This window comes from Chiloscyllium plagiosum, unplaced genomic scaffold (assembly GCF_037043375.1).
Source record: "Chiloscyllium plagiosum isolate Xiang-an unplaced genomic scaffold, Cpla_swu_hap1 HiC_scaffold_16, whole genome shotgun sequence".
Taxonomy (NCBI): Eukaryota; Metazoa; Chordata; class Chondrichthyes; order Orectolobiformes; family Hemiscylliidae; genus Chiloscyllium; species Chiloscyllium plagiosum.
In genome coordinates, this window is record NW_028270154.1 from 35,501,964 (window position 1) to 35,512,364 (window position 10,401).

Genomic DNA, 10,401 nt, shown 5'->3' on the forward strand with positions numbered 1-10,401 from the left:
CACTCAGCAGTATTGTAGCTACTGTGTTGAAATGAATGAAAAGAAGACTGTTTGTGATGGTCACTGTACCTCAATTTGTTTTTCTTTGTGGGAATAATTTGCAATTGGAAACCATCTATAAACTAAATGTCTTAATGTATGGCTGAATTTGGCAGTACAGAAAATGACTGTTTGAATGACAAATTGAATAAGAAAACACTGTTTGGAGTGTAGCTGTTTCTGTATTTGAAATGGCTCAAAACAAAAGGTTCAATTGCATTTCTCATTTGCCTATTTAATACTGTTTTCTGACTCTGTTTTCCAAATAAATACTTATTCAGATTGGAGTTAAATATCCCAGCTGATGGACCTTTGTCTTAGTGAGCACATTGGTATTTTGAGCTAGTTTTAATGGAATGTTGTTGGCAACTGTTTTATCGAGGTCAGACATTTCATAACATTAACCAGTTATTGACAGTAAATACAGTATTGAAAAAATTATACTGAACTAATAATCTCAAAGTTAGATTTGAGAGGGTGCAGAATGTTCTCAAGGGGGAGAGGGGCCAGCAGGAGGTCATTGTGCACATTGGAACCAACAACATAGGAAGGGAAAAGGTTGAGATTCTGAAGGGAGATGAGAGTTAGACAGGAATTTAAAAAGGAGGTCCTCGCGAGTAGTAATATCTAGATTTCACCCGATGCTACAAGCTAGTGAGGGCAGGAATAGGAGGATAGAGCAGATGAATGCATGGCCTGAGGAGCCATGGGAGAAGGATTCACATTTTTTGGATCATTGGAATCTCTTTTTGGGGTAGAAGTGACCTGTACAAAAAGGATGGATTGCACCTAAATTGGAAGGGGACTAATATACTGGCAGGGAGATTTGCTAGAGCTGCTCAGGAGGATTTAAACTTGTAAAAATGGGTGGGGGTGGGGGAGTTTGGGTGGGGTAGTCTAAGGGGGGAGATACTGAGAAAGGAGATCAATCGGAGACTGGTACAGTTGAGAACAGAAGCGAGTCACAGTCAGGGCAGGCAGGGACAAAGCAGAGAACAAGGTAAGACTGATAAATTAAGCTGCGTTTATTTCAATGTAAGAGGCCTAACAGGGAAGGTAGATGAACTCCAGGCATGGTTAGGAACATGAGACTAGGATATCATAGCAATTACAGACATATGGCTCGGAGATGGACAGGACGAGCATCTTAATGTTCCAGGATAGAAAAGGAAGCAAGAGAGAAGGGGGATTGTGGCGTTTTTGATAAGGGATAGCATTACAGCTGTACTGAGGGAGGATATTCCTGGAATTACATCTAGGGAAGTTATTTGGGTGGAACTGAGAAATAAAGGGATGATCAACTTTATTGGGATTGTATTTTAGACCCCCTAATAGTCAGAGGGAAATTGAGAAACAAATTTGTAAGGAGATCTTAACTATCTGTAAGAATAATAGGGTGGTTATGATAGGGGATTTTAACTTTCCAAACATAGACTGAGACTGCCATAGTGTTAAGGGTTTAGATGGAGAGGAATTTAAGTGTGTATAAGACAATTTTCTGATTCAGTATGTGGACATACCTACTAGAGAAGGTGCAAAACTTGACCTACTCTTGGGAAATAAGGCAGGGCAGGTGACAGTATTAGGCAAGAAAGCTGATTGGGTGCAGATGTTCGCAGGTAAAGGGACAGCTGGAAAATGGGAAGCCTTCAGAAATGAGATAATGAGAGTCCACAGGAGCCTCAATTATCCAAAGGAGATCTCGAGGCCCAATGGAAACATTACATCAAAGATGTGTTTCCAACAGTGATGGTCTCTTGTTTACATGATTAAACAGGCGCTGTCTCCAAATGACTGACTGCACTCTCTCTCTCCATCTTTCTCTCTGTGTGTGTGTGTCTCTCTCTCTCTCTCTTTCTACTCCCCTCCACACACACATTTTTTTCGTGGAGTTCTACACAGGGGTGTACCCTTAAACCTCCCTTCCCCAGATAATCTCTCCAACATTGCCCTGTACAGGCTAGGGCAAAGGTGGAACCTGTCAAAAAGTTGTGTGGGGGGGGCGATGTGGCTGCATGTGCGTGCTATTTGGAGACTTAGCCCACAAAGGCAGCTGCCGCAGTCTTGTTGGTGTCCAGTCCAGCTGCCTCATGGGGGGTGGGGTGTGCTGTTGGACAATGTGGGGGGGTGGGGCTGGGGCAGTCTCCTGAACAGGGAGCAGACTTTTTAAAAGCTCCGAGCCCCAGAGGAAAAGCATTTAATCGATTAGCTGAACAATCAATTCGCTGAACAAAAGGGTGCCTCCCCATCACGTTCAGATAATTGAGGTTCCCCTGTATATTCCTGTTACGGTGAAAGGACAGGCTGGTAGATCTAGGGAATGCTGGATGACTAAAGAAATTGAGGGTTTGATTAAGAAAAAGAAGGAAGCATATATGAAGTCTGGACAGGATAAATCGAGTGAATGCTTAGAACAGTATAAAGGCAGTACCTAATAGGGAAATCAGGAGGGCAAAAAGGGGACATGAGAAAGAGTTGAGGAGAATCCATAGGCTTTTTACAAATACATGAAGGACAAACAAGTAACTAGGGAGCAAATAGAGCCCCTCAAAGCTCAGCAAGGTGGCCTTTGTATGCAGCTGCAGGAGATAGGGGAGGTACTAAATGATTATTTTGCATCAGTATTTATTGTGGAAAAGGATGTGGAAGATATAGAATGTATGGAATTGGATTCTGCCATCTTGAAAAATGTCCATATTACAGAGGAGAGAATGCTGGATGTTGTGAAACGCATAAAAGTGGATAAATCCCCAGGACCTGATCAGGCGTACCCCCAGAACTCAGTGGGAAGCTAGGGAAGTGATTGCTGGGCCTCTCAAATATTTTATCATTGATAGTCACAGGTGAGATGCCAGAAGAGTGGAGGTTGGCTAATGTGGTGCCACCTTTTAAGAAAAATGGGAAGGACAAGCCAGAGCACTATAGACCAGTGCTCCTGATGTCAATGGTGGGCAAATTGTTGGAGGGAATCCTGAAGGACAGGGTGTACATGTATTTGGAAAGGCAAGGACTGATCAGGGATACTCAACATGGCTTTGTGTGTGGGAAATCGTGTCTCACAAACTTGATTGAGTGTTTTGAAGTAACAAAGTGCATTGACCCCTGCCTCCCCTTCACTGTTTGATCATGCAGCATTGCCCTTTTATTGAAGGGCACTGCCTGTCACTGGCCACTCGGGTGTTTCCTTTCTTCCTGGTGGTGGAAACTGAATAAAGATTCGTGAGCCTTGTGTCTTTTGCTGTGTCTCACAAAAAAAAGAAAAAAAAAGTGTCAGACATCCTATTCACTCGGAGGGACTTGGACCAGTGTCAAGGACTCTCCCTTGTTTGTGTCAGAGGAAGGGACTGATTCTGGAACTGGCTGGTCCACAACCAGTGCATTAGAAGAGGAAAAAAAGAAACAAAGAGGATTGATGAGGGCAGAGCGGTAAATGTGATCTAGGTTCCCATGGGAGACTGGTTAGCAAGGTTAGATCTCATAGGGAGAACTAGCTATTTGGCAACAGAACTGGCTCAAAGGTAAAAGGGTGCTGGTGGAGGATTGTTTTTCAAACTGAAGGCCTGTGAGCAGTGGAGTGCCACCAGGATCCATGCTCGGTCCACTACCTTTCATCATTTATATAAATAATTTGGATGCGAGCACGAAATGTAGTTTGTAAGTTTGCAGATAATGCCAAAATTGGAGGTGTAGTCGATAGCAAAGCAGATTACCTCATTACAACAGGATCTTGATCAGATAGGCCAATGGGCTGAGAAATGGCAGATTGAGTTTAATTCCGATAAATGCGCGGTGCCGCAATTTGGGAAAGCAAATCTTAGTAGGACTTACAGAGGAACCTTTATTTTCCAAGTATCAATTATCCAAATATCGGATTATCTGAAGGGAATCTCAAGATCCTGATAAAAACATTACGTTAAAGAGCTGTTTTAACCTTGATCGTGTCTTTTGTTTACAGGTACAATGATTAAAAACAAACACGGCTCACTGAAATTCTGCCGAGAACAGTCCTGGACAGTCCAGGCACTGTAGTAAAAATGAGGATTACAGATGCTGGAAACCCAAGTCTGGATTGGAGTGGTGCTGGAAAACCACAGCAGGTCAGGCAGCATCCAGGGAGCAGGAAAATCGACGTTTCGGGCAAAAGCCCTTCATCAGGAATAGAGGCAGGGAGCCTGCAGGATGGAGAGATAAATGAGAGGGGGGTGGGGATGGGGAGAAAGTAGCATAGAGTACAATAGGTGAATGGGGGTGGGGATGGAGGTGATAGGTCAGAGAGGAGGGTGGGGGAAGGTAGCAAAGAGTACAATGGGTGAATGGGGGTGGGGATGGAGGTGATAGGTCAGAGGGGAGGGTGGGGGAAGGTAGCAAAGAGTACAATGGGTGAATGGGGGTGGGGATGGAGGTGATAGGTTAGAGGGGAGGGTGGACCGGATAGTTAGGAAGGCAGGTAGGACAGGTCCAGGTGTCAGGTGGTGAGGGAGCGGCAGTGGAGAAGGCGGCCCAGGACCTGCATGTCCTCGGTAGAGTGGGAGGGGGAGTTGAAATGATGTGCCGCAGGGCAGTGGGGTTGATTGGTGCGGGTGTCCCGGAGATGTTCCCTAAAGCGCTCTGCGAGGAGGTGTCCAGTCTCCCCAATGTAGAGGAGATCGCATCAGGAGCAACGGGTATAATAAATGACATTGGTGGATGTGCAGGTAAAATTTTGATGGATGTGGAAGGCTCCTGCGCGCCTAGTCTCCTGAACGGGGAGCAAACTTCACAGAGAACTCTGAGCCCCAGAGGAAATCAATTAACCGAATAGTCGATTATCCAAACGAAATAGTGCCCGCCCATCTCGATAGGATAATCGAGGTTCCTCTGTATACACTTAATTTCTAGGGAGTGTTGCTTAACAAAGACCTTGGATTGCAGGTTCATAACTCCTTGAAAGTGGAGTTGCAGGTAAATAGGATAGTGAAAAAGGCATTTGGTATGCTTTCCTTTATTGGTCAGAGTATTGAGTACAGGAATTGGGAGGTTATGTTGCGGCTGTACAGGACATTGGTTAGGCCACTGTTGGAATATTGCGTGCAATTCTGGTCTCCTTCCTATTGGAAAGATGTTGTGAAATTTGAAAGGTGCAAGGCTAAAGGAAAAAGTTTTAAGTACAAATGCATCAATAACTTAAAGTTGTGCCTCAGGTCAGCTCATTCATTTTTAAAGAAAACAACTTTTTTTTATTTTTAGAAGCATAAAATTGACAAGTGTGAAATTATGCTAAACCTGTATCAAACCTAGGTTGCACCCACTTGGAGTACAGCATCCAGGATAGAGAAGCATCAGAGGTTGGAGAAAAACTTTACACACAATGCCAGAAAAGCACTGGCGGAAATATCAGAAAAAAGATGGGTCGAAGGGGTGGGTGTTGGTGGGGGGTGGGGCGCAAGGCTGAGTGGCGATATATGTAGATATATTAAAGATGATTCATAAGTGGAAACTGCTTTTGCAGTTTTTTAACATCAGTGATGCTTACCTCCGACTCTTTCTTTGTTCAATCACTCAGGGCTAACCTACCCTGCAGCATTTGGTCTGGTACAGTGCCAAACTTAGTGTGCTGTAAGTGTATACCACAATCTGAGCAAGAAAAGACAAGCACAAAGTGATAGGCATTTTTCATTTTGAACTAATTATTGATTGTTGGATTGAAGCTTCCTTTTAGATTAAAAAAAACTATCTTTCACTATGTTGCTGTACTTTTCTATGTAAAATGTGTTGGTCATTCTAAACTGAAAGCTTCCTGCATGCCTTTGAGCAGAATGCTAAGTCTCTCATCCTCCCCCAATAGGTACATGAAGAGATTAAAACTAGGTTTGTAGTATGTGTGAGATCCTGCTGTCCATTAAAGTCTATTAAGGTCTATTTAAGTAGAGTCATCAAGTGACTAGCTGATTTCATGTACAGAACTGGAATCTGAATCAGTTGTAATGTTGAAATGCTTTTTCAGGGCATTTATCTTGCAACATGGAAGTTTTACTCACTGACCTTTTATCATGTACATAAGGATATGCAAGTAGAAATGGAAAGGAATTATACTATGTTTCAGCTGAATTCCTCAGTTTGCAATCATAATGGATTTGAATTCATAAATTGTAATAGTGTGGCCGCAAAAGAAATTTCATCCAAACGTACTTTGCTGTGTAATAAGTCTAATTCCGAATCAACACTTAAATTGGTTCATCTCAGCATCTTGATAGACTGCAGAATCTCGCACATAGGTTAAACGTTTAACCTAACTCTCCACTTACCTATTCGGGGAGGGGGAGGAATTTGGAATGCTACTCAAAGGCATGCAGGAATCTTTCAGTCTAGAGTGATCAACTTTTTTTTAACATAGAAAAATATAGCAATGTGGTGAAAGATAATTTTAAAGTAAATCTAAAAGAAAACTTCAACCCAACAATTTAATAACTTTTTCAAATGAAAAATACATCACTTTATGCTTGTCTTTTCTTCTTCAGATTATGGTACACATGCAGCTTTGCATTACAAATTTTGTACAAGCACACTAAGTTTGGCACAGTACCAAACTAAAAGTTGCAAGGTAGGTTAGCTGTGCGTGATAGAACAAATTGAGAGTTGGAGGCTAGCTTCACAAACTTAATTGGAAACTTTTTGCACTTTTTTAAATCAATCACCTTTAATATATAAGCAAAACCTCACGAAGATGATGAAGAAAAGGAAGCCTGTAGTAAAAGAAATTGTACAGTGGTCAAAAGCCTGATTTTAAAACAAAAATCCACCTTCAAATAAAGATTGGTCACCAGATATGGATAGGAAATTTGAGAATCTGATTTGGCAGATTAAGTATTTGTTGCCTGTACTGTAACTGAGGAAAGGATTTGGTGAACCTCACACTGGCCTTTGTTATGCTCTTTAACGAAGAAAGGAAGCAATCTGCATGTTCGCTTTTTCAAAACCTATAAACTGCCAGAGGTGGATGCAGGTACAGTTACAATATTTAAAAAACATTTGGATAAGTTAATGAATAGAAATTGTTTGGAGGGATATGGGTCAATCGCAGGCAGGTGACTTTAGTTTGGCTTGTGATTGTGGTTGATGTGGACTAGTTGGACCGAAGGGTCTGTCTCAATGCTGTATGACCCTGGTAGTTGGTAGGATACAATAATAATTATCAGGATTTGTGAGGACTCTGATGCCACACTCAGTCGAATGTGCCCCAGAAGTCAAGGGCTGTCATTCACTATGGTTTAAAACAAAAATCTATAATCAATGTTGCAAAATATTGCTTCAGATTTTCATGGGCTTATTCAAGAAACAATCATCTTCCTATGTGCCAAAGATGCTTCTAACGATTTGCTAGAATGTGGAGCTTGCTATCGCAGGACAAAGAGGTGACAAATGTAGATGCCTGAAAGAGGTAGTTAGATGGCCGAACAAGGAAGGAATAGAAAGAAGGTTATGCTGATGGTGTAAGCTGAAAAGATCTATGAATAACAATATGTGAACACCAATATGGACCTGCTGGACCAATTGGTCTGTTTCTGTACTATAACTAGTTAATAATACACTATCAATGTATGTCCATTTAAAGAAGGCAACTGTACTTTGAACATAATGTTCCAGTGCAATTGCTGCATGATATGAGGTTTCTTGAGTGCAACTAATAAAACGTGATCAATTTTTTACATTGAGTTTAACTACTGAAAATGGGTCAGATTTCTTCAAATTTTAAATTAGAACATAGAACATTACAGGCACAGTACAGGTCCTTCGGCCCTCAATGTTGTGCTGACCTGTGAAATCAATCTGAAGCCTATCTATCCTACACTATTCCATTTTCATCCATATGTCTATCCAATGACCATTTAAATACCCTTAAAGTTGGCGAGTCTACTATTTTTACAGACAGGAAATTCCACGCCCCTACTATTCTCTGAATAAAGAAACTACCTCTGACATGTTTCCTTTATCTATCACCCCTCAATTTAAAGCTATGTCCCCTTGTACTGGCCATTCTAGAGGAACCTTGCAGCTAGCAAAGGGAAAATATGTTACCCCCTTAGAGTTTGGTTGAACTTGCAGCACAAAGGCACCTACAGATCTCCACAATATTCTCATTCCAGTCCAACATTGCAACACTAGTAGCTACCTAGCAATTTGGAAAACCGCCAATGACCAGTATCTGAAAAACAAATTAGGAACAGGAGTAAGCCAATTTTTCCCCTTAGCCTACTCTGCTATTCAATAACATCATAGCTGATGATTGTGGCCTCAACTGTATATTCCTGCCTACTCTGATAATCTTTGATCACTCGTTACTAAAGAATCTAGTAATTTCTGTTTCAAGAATATGCAATGACAAGGAAGAAAGTTCAGGGCTATGGTGGGGGTGGTGACATGGCAGTGGCATTAGGTGAATTAAATGCTGGCCTTGCCCGCAATGCCCACACACCATGACTAAGCTATAAAAAGTGACTTGTAAGAATGAGGAAGTAACCATAGTGCAATTGTTACTTTAATTACCGTTGTCATAAGCAAGAAAGACCTTTAACTTGAATCTAACCTGCACATTACCTGAATGAGAAGTCCTTTCTAGGAAATCTCTGAAAAGAAATTGTTTCATTTCATATTGAGCAAGTGGAAAAGAAGTGATAAATATCTTTGAAAATGTAGTTTTACTTGTCAGTAACCCATTGTAATAAATCACTTAGCCACAAGGTGGTATATTTTCCTGCACAGGGAGAAACATCCCACTCATAAACAGATCAAAAACAAGAGGACATGGATTTAAAATGATTTGCAAAACAAGATAAAAGAAAAAAAATTATATGAGTGTTTCAGGTCTGGAATGCATTGTGTGGAAATGGTGGAAGCAGGTTCAATGAGGTATTCAAGAGCGTAGTGGATGTTTGTTTTTATTCAAATAATATGCAAGGGTATTTAAATTCTGAAAAACCCCTTGAGGAAGTCCACTTTGCTGATGATTGGACCACAATAGCTCACCAAACAAGAGATTTTCAGATTATGGCAGATTTTCAGAAGCTTCAAAGCTGTTTGGATTGACTATCAGTTTAATAGATTCATACAGCATAGATAAGGCCCTTCAGCCCACCAAGTCTGCACTGACACCAAAAGTGCGCTAATCCCAATTTCCTGTACCTGTCCCATTTTCTTGAATGTTATGATAGCTGAAGTGCTCATCCAAACATTTTTATAAAGGTTGTAAGGTTACCAGTCTCCACAACCTTCCCAGGCAGTACATTCCAGATTCCTACCACCTGCTGAGTGAAAAAGTTTTTTTCCCAAAATCCCCTCTGAAACTCCTGCCCCATACTCTAGAACTATGTTGTTTCGTGATTGGCCCCTCAGGCAAGGGGAACAGCTGTTCTCTATTTACGCTGTCTGTACCCTTCATATAATCTCATACACCTCAATCATGCCCCCTTTCAGTCTTTTCTGCCTATCCAAGCCTGTCTAGTCTCTCCTTATTGTTCAATTTCTCCATCCCAGGCAACGTCTTGGTGAACCTCTTCTGTAACCCCTCTAGAGCTATCATATCTTTCATGTAGTGAGGAGACCACAACTGCACACAGTACTCCAGCTGTGGCCTACTCAACTTTCTGTACAACTCCAATATTACCCCCTTGCTGTTATATGCTATGCCAAGACTGATGAAAGCAAGTATCCCATGTGCCTTCTTAACTATCCTATTCATGCATTCTGCTGACTTCAGAGATCTGTGAATAATTAGCCCAAGACCCCTTTGTTCCTCTAGGCTATCCAGTGCCATTCATTGAGTTCTCTCTCATCCTGCTTCTTTTTTCAAAGTGCACCACCTCCTACTTATCAGGGTTAAATACCTTCTGTCATTGGTCAGCCCATCTGACCAACCTATCTATATCTTCCTGTTGCCTGCAACCATCTTCTTTGCATTTAACAACCTTCCCAATCTTGGTGTCATCTGTGAATTTGCTTAACACTCGCCCCACATTTTCATCTAATCATTTATGTATATAAAAACAATAAGGATCCCAGTCCTCATCCCTGGGGTACACTGCTGGACACCAGCCTCCAGTCACTTGAACAGCCTTCTGCCACTACCTTTTGTGTCGTATTGCTAAGCCAGTTTCTGATCCATCTCACCAAGTTTCCCTTAATTCCATGTGCTTTAACTTTCTCAATCAGTCTCCCATCTGGGACCTTGTGAGAAGCTTTGCTAAAATCCATATAATTTACATTAACTGAACTTCCCTCATCCACAAACACTTGATTGCATTTTCAAAACATTCTGAAAAATCTTTTAGACGTGACTTTCCTGTGACAGAGCCGTGCTGACTATCCTTAATTAACCCATGCCTTTCC